Here is a 16332-nt window from a genome sequence, read left to right on the forward strand (position 1 = left end):
CACTGGTAAATACCAGGTAAAAGAGTAATAATTATTTCCCTGTATATTTACAAGGCACCTGATTTGACTACTTACTTTTTTGACATGGTAACTAAAAACATTACAAAATATATATGGGTCCCATTGTGATGCATTTTGCTTATCCAAACCATTCATCCATTATGCCTTTTAAATTTATCGTATGAGCAAAAAAATGAGATATATCCAAAAGTCAAGTGGACCACACCATACGAAAACAGGAATCGAATACTTACAGTTAAAAACTTTGTGAGGCCATTGTTTCTTTTGGTGTGGGCCACCTGAGTGTTGGATCATCTTCATTTTTTGGCTCATGCCTCAAAATATTGTGGTAAAACATATGGATAGAATTGATATATCATATACATTACCTTGAGGTTCAAAAATTTTAAATAGCTATTTGAACCGGTTACCAATGCAGAAGTTTCCCTGGATTTTTAAACGGATGAAATGGTAATAATTACCCATTTCTTAGGTATTTACCCAAGCTCTTGGAAATCAAACAAGCCCTAAGAAAATTTCAAAAAATGGAGGGATGGTTTGTATATAACACATGTCTCATTATCAGACCCCACAGAACTTTACAGCAGGTAGTGTACCTCACACCAGCTATATAGGCACGCGTCATGCAAAGACGGTCCCCGAGCTCCGAGTTGCACGAGATCAAAGTTACATGGGCTCACAATGATGTACTTATTATATTTACGCCGTTCATCTATTTTTAAAGTTCATTTTAGAGCATTATTCAAAAAATAATCCCATCGGAAGCTCATCTAGACCACACCATAAATAACAGCGGAGATAATGAATTTTACCGTTAAACAATTTTTAGGGCCCACCATAACATTTATTTTACATCCAATCTGTTCATAAGGTCAAAAATACTTGAATAAAGAGGAAAAAAATCATATTGATCCAAAAATTTTGTGACCCCAAAAAGGGTTTTAATGGTAGATATTTAATCCCCCACTGGTTTTTTCAGTGTGGTCTACTTGATAGTTAGATCTATCTTATTTTTCGTCTCAAGCCTTAAGACAATCTCGCAAAATGGATGGACAGTTTGGATATAACGCATATCTCATGATCAGACCCACATAACTTACTGATGTCAATACAACAACTATATAGCTAATGTGAGGTACATTGGCCAATCGGCTTCCCTAGTTGAGACCAGGGACTGGAATCCCGTCTAACACCTAAGAAATGGATAGGCTACTCTCCCTGCCACTGGACAATGGTGATGGTCGGTGCCCTGTGGGCCTCAACATGATGTATATTTTTCATCCATGCCGTCTATCTATTTTTCTAGATCATTTTATGGTATAAGACCAAAAATGAGGTATATCCCAATTTCAAGTAGACCACATTAAAGGAAACAATGTTGAATGAACGTTGACCATTAAAAACTTTTTGGGGGCTATAAAAGTTTTGGATCAATTTGATCTTTGTTTTTTCCCTTCATCTAGGCCTGTATGACCTAATTAACAGATTGGATGTCAAATAAACAATACAGTGGGCCTTAGGAGGATTTTAATGGTGGATATCCAATCACTACTGTTTTCTTATGGTATGGTCCACCTGAGATTTATATTCCTGTCAATTTTGGTATTAAGCTCTAAAATTATCTATAAAAATGTATGAACGGAATGGATGAAACACATACATCATGGTGGGGCCCACAGAGTGCCAACCACCAGCCACGAGATGGTGGCAGGGGGAGTAGCCAATCCGTTCTCTAGGGTAAAATAGACAAGACTGTGGATCCCACCATTTTGTATATGTTAAATCCACACCGTCTGTTAGGTTGACAGGCCTTAAGACCAAAAATCGTCCGGATCACGATTTGTATGGAAGCGGTTTGGCTGGTGACCCTGACACCAGCTAGCTAGGTGATGTCAAAGCTTTTGTGGGACCCACTATGATGCATGTGTTATATCTACACTGTCCGTACATTTTCTAGCCTATTTTATTGTGTGAACTAAAAAATGAGGTAGATCCAATCTTAAGTGGACTATATCCAACAAAAGAAATGGATTGAATGCCCACCATTGAAAACATCTTGGGGCACAAAAGTTTTGGATCAAGGGTGTTTTCCCTCCAGAAATGTTTGTGTATGTGACCTTATGAATTGGTTCAATGGCAAATTCATATTGTGCTATGCCCAAGAAGCTTTCAAGGGTAAGCATTCATTCTCGTTGTTTCCTTTGATGCTTATGTTTTAAAATTAGTTAGAAAAATGAATGGATAGCATAGATAAAATATATACACCATGGTGCAGCGCATGGAGCTTTGACACCACTTAGATGGCTGGTGGGTCACTAACCCAATCACACTGCTGTGATTGATATTCTATGGGGCCTACCATAATGCATGTGTTTCCACCTAAGTTGCCCATCGTCCTATGGCATGAGCCCAAAATGAGATAGGTCATTTTATGGAATGAGCCCAAGTGGAGTACTTAACCTGAAACAATGTTAATTGAATGCCCACCACCAAAATTTCTTGGGGCTACGAAAGTTTTAGATCAAGTTGATATTTGTTTTTTCCCTTCATCCAAGTTTGTACAACTTAATCAATAGGTTGTGTTGATGCAGAAATTTGGTTAGCCCTCCTTGGACTCGTGAACTTGCACAAAGAACAAATAAAGAAAATCTTAGCTCGTGCCGGGGACCCTCCGATGCCTAAGTCAAGAATCTGGGTCTAGTTGAGTGTCAAGGGTTTAGAACTAGAAATTGTGTGTACCTTTCACCATTAGAAATCATCCTATGTATAGGTGAGGAGAGGTGGTGTCGTAAAGGGCACATAGCCCTGTTTAGTAGGAACCAATTATAGTGGGATTCAGACTCCTTGTGCGGCGGATCTTTCTAGATACTTGGGTAGAATCTCGGAGTGGTCCATGTGGATGTCGGTTTTCCGTGATCTTCAGCCGAGAATGCAGACCGACCTAATTAAGGTCAGGTCAGTCCTCACAGAGGGTGGGTTTAGCTGATCTGAAGTAGTCCGGGCTTCGCCTAGGCCGACCTGAGATGAGTTCGCCTTGTATTGCTGTTTGATTAGTAAATGTTCCGACCTTGCGATCAGAGGTCGAGCTTGGCCTTCTTTCACGCTTGATTGAGGAGATCGAGCTTGGCCTTTCCCCATTTTTGGTCGAGGGCGTCGAGCTTGACCTCTCTCCATACTTGGCCAAGTAGATGGGGGTCTGGTCACTAGACCACACCAGTTGCTGTTTAAATTGTTGACCTGGTCTGTCGATGGGAGGTTGGCCTATTTTTCCCATAACAGGTTGGATGTTAAAGAAAAAATACAATGGGCTCTAGGAGGTTTTTAAGGTGACATTTAATCACTATTATTTTTATGTGATGTACCTATTTCCATGCCGTGTGGTACATGGGAGATTTAGATCTCCCTCAATTTCAGGATCAAACCCTTTATTTGTGACGAGTAGGAATTTCATATTTGATGCCGAAATGGCCAAGCTATAAGTCCTAGAAGGGGGGCAGGGGAGTGAATAGGACTATGCCAAATTAAAAATAAATACTGCGAAATATGAAACAAAGGAATAGATAGCACTATACATCAATCATAGTATAGGAATGGAAAGCAACCTAAAATAGAGAAATTGAAACAAAAATTGTTCTAAGGACAACCTTACACCAAAAACCAAAGTTTATGGTAAGACAACCTTATTTCTAGAACAAATAGAGAAACTGAAACTCAAACTAATAAACTAATAAATTGCAGAAATATAAATCTTAACTATTACAACATTCACCACTGAGCTTGAAATGAAATGATTACAACATTCACATTCACATATACATCCCACACATGAATAATTAAAGATATGAAATATAAACCACACAACCACAAAACACAAGGGATTATAGTGGTTCGCCTGTGTGTACACCAACTGTTCAACAACAGCCACACAACTACTCCACTCCTAATATCCTCACACAGGGGATATTAGCATTCACTATCAAAAATAGTTTTTCCCAAGTTTTCCTAAAAACCTTCACAATTGTGTCTTTTTCTGTGGGCTTATACAATTAAAAAAAACCCTTCCTTTGAGTTTTCCTGGCTCTCCTCAGATAACCAATACAATGAGATTTTTCTGGTAAATCTCAAAAGAAAACCAAATGAAAGTAAATTACACAAATGTAAAATACCTAAATTTCTCCTTCGTTGTAGCAGCCCAAAAGAATCAAGTTGGAGTAGAGATTTAAATATTCAAGATCAATGTCCAATACTCACTTTATAATGGTTCTAGTTTCTAATAGATTTTAAATTCAAACAGAAGGGTTAGCTTTAATTGATTTTGATTCCAGAAAAAGGAAAACAACAATTCCTCTTTTCAGATTAGATTGGAATGCAAGAAACAAAATCAATTAACAAAGCTAAAGGAAGAGAATACTAAATATGCGCACTTATCTTAAATGGAGCACAAACTTATCTCTCAGAAGGCCGAATTAAATTAACTTGAATTGCTTAATTTATTTTAAGATTCGTGCTATTTATAGGTGAGCAAATCACGACTTCGACTGGTCTAAGGACCTCTATGACTGGTCATAGAACCAACAGATATTTGAAAATTTGGGTGCGATAAGATTTGACAGTTTCACGACTGGTCGTAGGTCTCCTTCGACTGGTTGTAGGTCTCTCACGACTCGAATTTCAATGCTGGATTTTGAGTCGTAGGTCTACGACTGGTCGAAGAAGCAGTCAACACTGTTCCTACGACTAGTCGAACAGTCCCCAGGACTAGTCGTAGCCTAACAGAAAAATATCTGAATTTTGCAACAAACTTACGACTGATCCAGGAATTTCTTAGATAGGTCGAAGCAGTGCTAAGACTAGTCGAACAAAGTCCAGGACTAGTCTTAGAACTGTCCAAACTCACTTATATAAAACATATGAGTTATGTATCCAGAATGACCTACTCTAAAGGTCAACCTAAGGTCAGTCATACCTCAATAGTGAAGTAAGGAAATTGAACATAGGAGACAAGTGACCTTTGAAAGTAGTGAAGCTTGAAGTCTTGATGGAGCTCAAACTTGAAAGCTTCTTTAGATCTTGAGGTTGAACTTGAAAACTTCTTGAGATTTTTGACTTGTGAACAGTGCTTGTCAAATAAAGTTGATCTTGAGTAGAGCATTGTTCTTCACAGATGCAAGCTTCATAACAATGTCTTTGCAACAACAAATTTGACAACAAAAAGTGCTTTAAACTATAGCACTTACAATCTCCCCCTTTATCAAATTAGTGACAAAACACACTTCCAAGATATGTTACATAACATAGAATATTTGATTAAAGAATCATGCACCAGTTGTTATATCATGTACCAGTTGTTATCAACCAGCATACATGATCCTGCAAACCTGTAAATCTATATTCAACATAACATACATGATCTTGCAAACCTGTAAATCAATATTCAACATAACATAAATGATCCTACAGACCCATAACTCAATATTCAATACAGTCCACTTCTGTACATACTCCCCCTGAGTAACATATAATGCAACTCCCTCCTCATAATCATTCATTAGACAAACATCACATCCATATCCATTCTCCCCCTTTTTGTCACAATAGGACAAAGGAAGCATATAACAAATGGCTGAGGAGTAATAAGGAAAGAGATATATGAGTGAAAGCAAGATAAGATATGAATAACCACCATAAACAGCCCACATAATTCATATACAGAGCTAAGTCAAAAATAGCTACAGTCTCAGAACCAGATGAAGGTGCAGGGATGGAAGGATCAAGTTGATGCAAGCCCTTGTTCAAGCGCCTAAGATATTTGTGCATATACTTGAATTGTAAATCATGGGCAACAGACATGTTTTCCATCTTAACATTCATATTCTCAACTTTATCTTCCAATGCACGCAGACGTGCATCAAACTCAGAAGGCTCATAATCTGGATCATCTCTAGAATTAGATTCAAGTTCTTCAAATATATCATCCATGTTGATATCATCAAGAGGAAGATTACTAGCTTCTTCCTCATGTTTAGCTTCAGCATTGCCACCACCAACACCTTGACTAAGAAGGAAGTCAAGTTTCATCTTATTGATATTAGAATTGTTAAATATCAGATGATGGATAGCCAACACAGTCATCAAATAACCAAAAGGAATGTCACTTTGACCAGGATGGAGTTGAAACTGAATAATAGAGTAACAAATTAAGGATGGTAGACAAACATGAGCACCGCTAGCAACAACATGAAGAATACAGACCATGAATGAAGTCAATTCAGATTTATTACTCGAACGAGGATACAAGTTAGACACAAAGATTTTGTGAAGAACTCTGTATTTGGGTAACAAATATTTTGAAGGAAGCGTATTCCCTTTATGAGTCCATTGAACATCCAAATTGCATAAATCTTTAGTGAGCATACATTTTTCAGATATAGAGGGTTTTTCAGATAAGTTATGGATAGGAATGCCCTCATCATTCACAGGAATTTCCATAAGAGCTGAAATCAAATGACGATCAACGTCAAATGGTCCTTCTCTTGTGGCTATTTTAAAAGATAAATTTTTCAATAAAAAATCACATATGCAAGCAAACATGGACTGGGCAATGGACCGGTATGCTGGCCCACCCCAATATAATAAGTTATCCCAACCTACAACTTAGAGTAAAGGAAGGATCTCAAATGGAGCAACATGATTAATGTCAATAGGATGTTCAACAATAACATTACGTAATTTGATGTCTCGAACATAGGATGGATCATCCTCTGGAGCCCGAAGATGACGCTTAGTAATAGGGGCTGATCTAGAGGAAGAAGAAGGACCACGGGATGTTGTTTTTCTACCTCTAGAAGCTATTTGCAACAAGGATTTCAAGGAAATAGAGAGTTACAAAGGATTGAGAAGTGGGTTTTCTCGAATAAGATTTTACCCAAGAAAAACCCCAAATCTCAACGAAATTTGAAAATAGAAAACTTCAAGAGTCAAATAGAAGAAATCTAGACTCAAATCTACAAGAAAAATGCAAAAGGAGCACTAACCTTGAAGATTTTAAAGGATGGGTTCGACTGGTCGTGCGTCGGCCCGTTGGAGAGTGAAAAAGAAATGAAGAAGAAAAAGCATTTTCCTGAAATTATAAGAGATTCACGCGATTCACGACTGGTCATGGATGTACACGACCGGTCGTAGTACGACTGGTCATGTAGATTCACGACTGGTCGAGTACCGGCCAGAAAAACTGATTTCCAGCATTATATTCAAAAATTTGAAAACAAATCAAGTAATTATATACACTATGATACAAATAGACATAAATAATCACTTTAAAATGCACATGCCAAGATCAAATTTTATTTTGTTAAACCTCCTTTTGTCGAGCGGTTTAGTGAAAATATCAGCACGTTGATTCTCGATAGGAATATATTTCAAGGATAGAACTTTTTCTTCTACTAATTCCCAAATATAATGAAATCTAATGTCAATGTGCTTAGTACAAGAATGCTGAATTGGATTTTTTAAAATATTTATGGCACTGAAATTATCACAATATAATAACATAGAATCTTATTTAATTTCGTAATCACTTAGCATACGTTTCATCCAAACTAGCTGTGTACACGCATTACCAGCTACAATATATTCAGCTTCAGCTGTTGAAAGTGATATAGAACTTCGTTTCTTACTAAACCAAGAAACTAAACAGTTTCCAATATAGAAGCAACCACCACTGGCTGATTTTTTATCATCAAGATTACTAGCCCAGTCAGCATTCGAGTACCTAGTTAATTGAACACTAGTCTTATGAGGATACCAAAGACCGAAATTAACAGTACTTGTGACATATCGTATAATCCGCTTGACAACAGTCAAGTGCGATTCTTTAGGATCAAACTGATATCTAGCGCAAATATCAACACTTAGAGCGATATCAGGTCTATTAGCAGTTAAATACAGTAAACTACCAATCATACTACGATATAATTTTGGATCCACATTTTTACCTTTAGAATCTTTTGAGAGTTTCAAAGTTGTACTCATAGGAGTATCAAATTTCTTACCATTCTCAAATCCAAATCGCTTAATCAAATTCATAGCATATTTAAATTGAGGAATAAACATTCCGTCAGGTTTTTGCTTTACTTGCAACCCAAGGAAATAATTCAATTCCCCAACCATGCTCATTTCAAACTGAGATTTCATCAAATTTGTAAACTCAATAGTCATGTCAGTATAGGTAGATTCGTAAATGATATCATCAACATAGATTTGTACTAATAAGATGTGATCATTATTTTTTTTAATAAACAGAGTTTTATTAACACATCCCATTTGAAAATTATGGCTTAATAAAAACTTTGTTAGTTTCTCGTACCATGCCCTAGGAGCTTGTTTTAAGCCGTAAAGTACCTTTTTAGGGAGATAAACATGATCGGCATTCTTGGGGTCTTCAAAACCCATCGGTTGTTCAACATAGACTTCTTCATGCAGATCGCCATTTAAGAACGCACTTTTCACATCCATTTGGTAAATCTTAAACTTTCTGAAACACGCAATGGATATAAAGAGTCCAATTGATTCAAGACGCGCTACTGGTGCAAAGGTTTCATCATAGTCAATACCTTCAATTTGAGTGTAACCTTATATCTCTAGCCTAGCCTTGTTTCTAATTATATTGCCAAGTTCGTTAGACTTATTTTTAAAAATTCATTTGGTTCCAATGATGTGTTTATCTTTAGGTCTAGGTACGAGATACCAAACATCATTTCTCACAAATTAGTTAAGTTTTTCTTGCATCGCAACAATCTAGTTTTCATCAGCAAGAGCTTCTTTTACGTTAGATGGTTCTATCTGGGATGTAAAACATACATAATTACATATATTCTCAAGTTTTCTACGGGTACGAACTCCAGTGAGAGGGTTTCCAAGAATCTGTGTGGTTGGATGATCTTTAATAGTCCTTAGTTCAGAATCAATCTGATTAGATGAAGTATTGGTTTATCAATTACAAGAACTTCATCATTATCTGAACTTGAGACAAGTGTGTTTAAGTGATCATCAATGACCACATTGATGGACTCTTGAATCACACCGGTCCTTTTGTTCAGAACCCTATAAGCTCGACTGTTTAAAGAATATCCTAGAAAGATCCCTTCATCACTCTTCGTATCAAAATTTTCCATATTTTCACGATCTCGTAAAATATAGCACTTGCTGCCAAAAAACTTGAAAGTATTTGACAATAGGCTTTCTATCGAACCACATTTCATAAGCCATTTTATTATTACTTTTACTAGTGTGAACTCGGTTAATAATATAGCAAGCTGTATTGACTGCTTCAGCCCAAAGATTCTTAAAGAGCTTCATACTATTCAACATAACATTAGCCATTTCTTGAAGCACTCTATTTTTCCTTTCAACTATTCCATTTTGTTGTGGAGTTTTGGGTGATAAGAATTCATGTTAACATTCCCTGGTCGCTACAGAACTTCTCAAAACTGCTATTCTCAAATTCAGATCGATGATCACTACGAATCTTACTGACTTGAGAACCTTTTTCAGTTTGAATCCTTTTAAGAACCTTTTTCACTTCTTCAAAGGTTTCTGATTTGTCCCTTAAGAAGACTACCCAAGTATATCTGGTAAAGTCATCTACAATTACCATGATATATCTTTTACCACCTCGACTTTCTGTCCTGGTAGGTCCTACAAGATCCATATGGAGAAGCTTGAGTGGTCTTGATGTGGTATTGGAATTCACCTTTTTGTGTGAGTTCATTCAATCTGGCATTCACCACATATTTTATCTAATTTTTATAGTTTGGGTAAACCTCTTATAAGTTCCCGTTTGCTCAATCTATATAGATTTTGGTACTGTACATGTCCAAGATGTTTGTGCCATAAGTCAGTCTCGTCTGTATGGACCATGTAACACGATTGATTAGATGAGCTGGATTTGCTAACAATATAGCAGTTTTTAGACGTTCTATGTCCAGTTAGTATTACTGAACCCTTGTTATTTAGAATCTCACAGCTTTGATTAAAAAACCGTACACTATGGTTATTGTCGCATATTTGAGATATGCTAAGCAAGTAATGTTTTAGACCTTCAACATATAAAATATTTTTAAATAAAGGAAGGCTATAGAGTTGAATAGTACCTTGGCCCATAATCTTGTAGTTGCTACCATCATCAAATGTGACTGAACCATGAGTCATGTCTTTGAGATCGGTGAATAAACCTTTATCACCAGTCATATGCCTTGAGCATCCACTGTCTAGGTACCACTTTGAATGGCTTGTTGCTTTGAAAGGGGTGTGAGCAACCAAGCAGATAACTTTTGGAACCCATTTCAGAACTGTTTTGGGTTTAGGAGTATAGTTGGTCTTCTTCTGTCTGATGTTGTAAGAATGACCTACTGAGTTAGATTTTAAGAGATCCTTAAGTAAATCTACTATCTTTTCACCAAGAGGATTTCGGTTCTGATTTTTAAAGTTGACATGGCTGCTTTTAGGTTTTTGAAAAGTTTTTGTATTTTTAGAGAAACCTTGATAAGTACTTTTCCCTTTTGAGTTTGAGGACTCTCCTTTCACAAACTTGGGAGGAGTATACTTTTGTCTAGGAGGTATATTCTTATCATAGCCCAATCCGAATCGATCGCCACTTTTTCTTGATCCGGATAATAGTTTTTCTAACTTTGGATCGCCTTGGGCATACCTCCATGCATCCTTTAAACTCACAAGAGAAGATACTTCATTTTTAAGTATCTCATTTTCAGATTTTAGATTTCCAATCAGCGAGGTTTTGAATTTAAATCGCATTTTGATTTTTTAAAATAATCTAAAATTTGAGATTTTTCTAAAATAAGTGATTCAAAACATTCTTTGAGTTTAAAAAACTTTTCTTTTTGAAGTTTAAGTTTGACAAGAATTTTGCAACTTTCCTTATATAGGGCATTATAAGCATCTTGAAGATCATCTTCATTTTCATAATCACTATTTAGATTTTCTTCACTAGTTGAATCATCATGATTTGAAAAAGTGAATTTGGCTAGAGTCATAAGGGCTTTAATTTCATTACCCGTCTCAGTTTCAGAATTTTCTGATACAGAAGAAGCTTTAGAATCAGATGATTCATCCCATGTAGTCAACATACCCTTTCTTTTTGTTTTGTCCTTTTTAGGGCATTTGTTTGCTAAGTGCCCATACTCTTTGCAGTTGTAACATTGACTATCTTTCAAAGACTTCCAACTTTTAGATCTAGGTTTAGATCTTTTCTTATCATTTGATTTTTGAAAATCTACCCATTTCTTACTTTTGAAAATCTTGTAAATTTTTTTTTGTTAAAAGAGCCATATCATCTTCAGAATTTTATAAATCCGATTTTTCTTGAGAAATACCTTTAGAAGATTTGAGAGCAATGGATTTACTTTTAGGAGCTTTAAAGTTTAACTCATAGGTTTGTAAAGAGCCAACTAGTTCTTCTACCCTCATATTATCTGTATCACGAAGTTCCTAGATTGTGGTTACCTTAGAGTTGAACCGTTCAGGAAGTGAGCGTAGTATCTTTGCACACACTTTACTTTCTGGGATTTTATCGCCAAGACCCCACATTGAGTTCACAATGTCATTTAATCTAGTGTAAAAGTCCATACACATTTCATTTTCCTCCATATGAATTTCTTCAAAATTGGTTGTGAGGAGTTGGACTTTAGATTTTTTGATAATTGTAGTACCCTCCTGTGTCATTTCTAATATATCCCAGGCTTGCTTTGCAGTATCACAGGATATGATTCGTTTGAACTCATCTGGTGATAGTGCGCAAGTGATTGCATTTAGTGCTTTTGCATTGGCACTACTCTCATTTTTCTGAAGGGTGGTCCATGAGAAATATGGTGTTACTCTCATTGATTTTGAACCATCAATACCAGTCACTTCAGTGGTAGGTGGGTTCCATTTAGTCACTGCTTGCCACACACTCTCATCCATAGATTTGAGGAAGATCCTTATCCTGGCTTTCCAATAGGCATAGTTGGAGCCATCAAAGGGTGGAGGCCTAGTGACTGATAGGCTATCAAAATTTGACATCTTATATATAGCTTAGATCGTTAGCTCAGGAATTAAATCCAGATAAAAAGCAATAAGAGCGAGCTATTAGGCTTTGATACCACTTAAAATGGCCAAGCTATATGTCCTAGAGGGGGAGGGGGGTGAATAGGACTATGCCAAATTAAAAATAAATACTATGGAATATGAAATAAAGAATAGATAACACTATACACCAATCATAGTATAGGAATGGAAAGCAACCTAAAATAGAGAAATTGAAACAAAAATTGTTCTAAGGACAACTTTACACCAAAAACCAAAGTTTATGGTAGGACAACCTTATTTCTAGAACAAATAGAGGAACTGAAGCTCAAACTAATAAACTAATAAATTACAGAAATATAAATCTTAACTATTACAACATTCACCACTGAGCTTGAAATGAAATGATTATAACATTCACATTCATATATACATCCCACACATGAATAATTAAAGATATGAAATATAAACCACACAACCACAAAACACAAGGGATTATAGTGGTTCGCCTGTGTGTACACCAACTGTTCAACAATAGCCACATAGCTACTCCACTCCTAATATCCTCACACAGGGGATATTAGCGTTCACTATCAAAAATAGGTTTTCCCAGGTTCACCTAAAACCCTTCACAATTGTGTCTTTCTCTGTGGGCTTACACGATTAAAAAAATCCCTTCCTCTGAGTTTTCCTGGCTCTCCTCAGATAACCAATACAATGAGATTTTTTTGGCAAATCCCAAAAGAAAACCATACAAAAGTAAATTACACAAATGTAAAATACCCGAATTTCTCCTTCATTGTAGTACCCCAAAAGAACCAAGTTGGAGTAGAGATTTGAATGTTCAAGATCAATGTCCAATACTCACTTTATAATGGTTATAGTTTCTAATAGATTTTAAATTCAAATAGAAGGGCTAGCTTTAATTGATTTTGATTCCAAAAAAAAGAAAACAACAATTCCTCTTTTCAGATTAGATTGGAATGCAAGAAATAAAATCAATTAACAAAGCTAAAGAAAAAGAATACTAAATATGCACACTTAGCTTAAATGGAGCATAGACTTATCTCTCAGAAGGCCGAATTAAATTAACTTGAATTGCTTAATTTATTCTGAGATTTGTGCTCTATTTATAGGTGAGCAAATCATGTCTTCGACTGGTCTAAGGACCTCTACGACTGGTCGTAGAACCAACGGATATTTGAAAATTCAGGCACGATAAGATTTGGTAGTTTCACGACTGGTTGTAGGTCTCCTTCGACTGGTCGTAGGTCTCTCATGACTAGTCGAAGCTGGCCGAATTTCAACGCTGGACTTTGAGTCGTAGGTCTACGACTAGTTGAAGAAGTGGTCGATGCTGTTCCTACGATTAGTCGAACAGTCCCCAGGACTAGTCGTAGCCTAACAGAAAAATATCCAAACTTTGCAACAAACTTGTGACTGATTCAGGAATTTCTTAGACAGGTCAAATCAGTGTTAGGACTAGTTGAACAAAGTCCAAGACTAGTCTTAGAACTGTCCAAACTCACTTATATAAAACATATGAGTTATGTATCCAGAATGACCTACTCCAAAGGTTAACCTAAGGTCAGTCATACCTCAATAGTGAAGTAAGGACATTGAACATAGGAGACAAGTGACCTTTGAAAGTAGTGAAGCTTGAAGTCTTGATGGAGCTGAAACTTGAAAGCTTCTCGAGATCTTGAGGTTGAACTTGAAAACTTCTTGAGATTCTTGACTTGTGAACAGTGCTTGTCAAACAAAGTTGATCTTGAGTAGAGCATTGTTCTTCACAGATGCAAGCTTCACAACAATGTCTTTGGCACCACAAATTTGACAACAAAAGGGCTATAAACTATAGCACTTACAGATGCACTGTGTTTGGGCCACATCATCATTATCTACATTTAATGTAGCATACAGTGATCCATTTGTTGTAAACAATGGAGTTGAATTCAACCTTAAAATGATGGATGCATATTAGCTACAGGTTGATGTCATTAATTTCTTTCGGCCCCATTATGATGTATGTGTTGTATCCACACCGTTAATTCATTTGGAGAGATTATTTTAGGGCATGATATAAAGAATGAGGCAATCTAAAGCTCAAGTGAACCCCACCATAGAAAACAATATGGATTAAACGCCTACCCTTAAAAACATCTTAAAGCCACAAGAGTTTTTCATCAAGCTGATATTTGTGTTTTCCCTTATTCGATATGTGTGTTAACTTATAAATAGGTTGGATCTCAAATAAACATCATGGTGGGCGCTATGAAAGTTTCAATGGTGGGCGTCATTGTCCCCACTGTTTTTTATGGTAGGGTCCACTTGAGCTTTGGATCTACCTCATTCTTTATCTCATGCCCTAAAATGATCTCTCCAAATGGAGAAAGATATAACACATACATCATGGTGGGGCTCATACAACGTGGTGACATTACTTCGATAGTGAAACTCGCGACTATCGGGTTAAGTAGCTAATCCGTGTCCCAAAATGATATGGAAAATGGATAAACAGCATGGATAAAACACATGCATCATAATGGCCCACAGTGTACCAACGTAGTCACCTAGTCACTAGCGCATCTAACTTGAATGGTCGATGGACCCAGTTGATGGGCTTCCGGGCCTGACAAGTCCATGGGTTGGGTTTGGGCTTCAAGCAGAGTTGGGCTTAGACTTAACTAACCAAAAACCCATTAGCCTGGCTCAGCCCCACCTTTGACTATTTCAAAATTTAAAATTTAAATAAAACATTTTCTCTCTTTCCAAAATTTAAAAATTGAATTTTCCACCCTCTTTCCCCTGAAGAGGAAGGGTAGACCTACAGTGGATGAGATCTGTTGGGTGACTTCTTTTACCAATAGCAGAAACAAGAAAAAAAAAACTACCAAGTCTTCATTCTTTGTGATGCTGAGGTGGCTATCATCATCTTCTCCAAATAAAGTAAAAAATCTACAAGTTTTACAACGACTCCAAGTAAAGAAATTCCAAAAGGAAGAGAGGGTTGAGGCAGTTTCCTCTCTTTCTCTCTCTCTCTCTCTCTCTCTCTCTCTCTCTCTCTCTCCCCTTGCCGAGAATGATGGGTTCGGGCTCGGGCTAGGCACTACATGTGTGTTTTGGGCCGGGCTCGGGGTAGACTATTTTGCACTTGGCTAGGCTTGGGCATATGTGGAAGAAGACGGGCTGAGTTTGGGCTATCCATAACCCGGCCCGTTGACACCCGTGCTTGGATGAATAATACCAAATAGGGATGCAATGCCAGCCATAGGTTAGGGGTCATTTGGCATCTCAAGTTTATTTCCTTATTTCTAAATAATAAGTGTTTTTTTAATAGATTATTTGATGATAATATATTTTTACATCTACAAACTTTAAAGATAAGAAATTTACATAAGAAAAGTCTACTTTTTTTTTTTTTTAATTTTTTTTTTAAATTTTTATAATACTTATTATGTTAAAGTTAATGAATATTTTTGAGCTAAATTTGAAGCAAATTTGTCCACTTTTTAAGCAATTCCCATCTTAGTGGGCCCACATAATGAATTGTAGATATTGGAAATGAGTGACCCATATCAATATGGGCCCCACATAATGCACGGTTCATGTCAAAGGTGGGCCCCACATGGCAGATGACCTGCATAAGTGTGGCCACGGCATGATGGACGATGCACATCAAATAGGACACATCTGATGTATAGTCCACATCAAAGGTGGGACACATATAATGGATGATGGACAATGAGGGTGGGCCCACATAATGCACAACCCATGTTGAAGATGGGGTTCACATGATTGTGATGCACATCAAGATGGGCCCCAATATGCATGGTTTGCATCAAAGGTGGGCCCCACATGATGGAAGACCTGCGTAAAATTGTGGCCTCGTGTGACAGATGATCCAAATCAAGTGGGCCTCACAAGATGGATGGTCTACATCATAGGTAAGACCCACAAGATGGATGGTGGACATTAAAGGTGGGCCCACGTGATGGAAGGTTGTCATTAAAGGTGGGCAAGCCCACATGATGAACGACCCACATTGAATGTGAGACCCCACATGATGAATGGTCCACATCAAAGTGGGCCCATATAATGGACAGAGTGGGCTTCACATGATGGATGGTCAACATCAAAGCGCGGCCGAGTGATGGATTCACCCACATGCAAGATCTTGTATGATGGATGACCCACATCTACAGTGGCCCAACTTGATGGATGATGCAT

The sequence above is a fragment of the Magnolia sinica genome, chromosome 18 (genome assembly GCF_029962835.1).
Source record: "Magnolia sinica isolate HGM2019 chromosome 18, MsV1, whole genome shotgun sequence".
NCBI classification, from domain to species: Eukaryota; Viridiplantae; Streptophyta; class Magnoliopsida; order Magnoliales; family Magnoliaceae; genus Magnolia; species Magnolia sinica.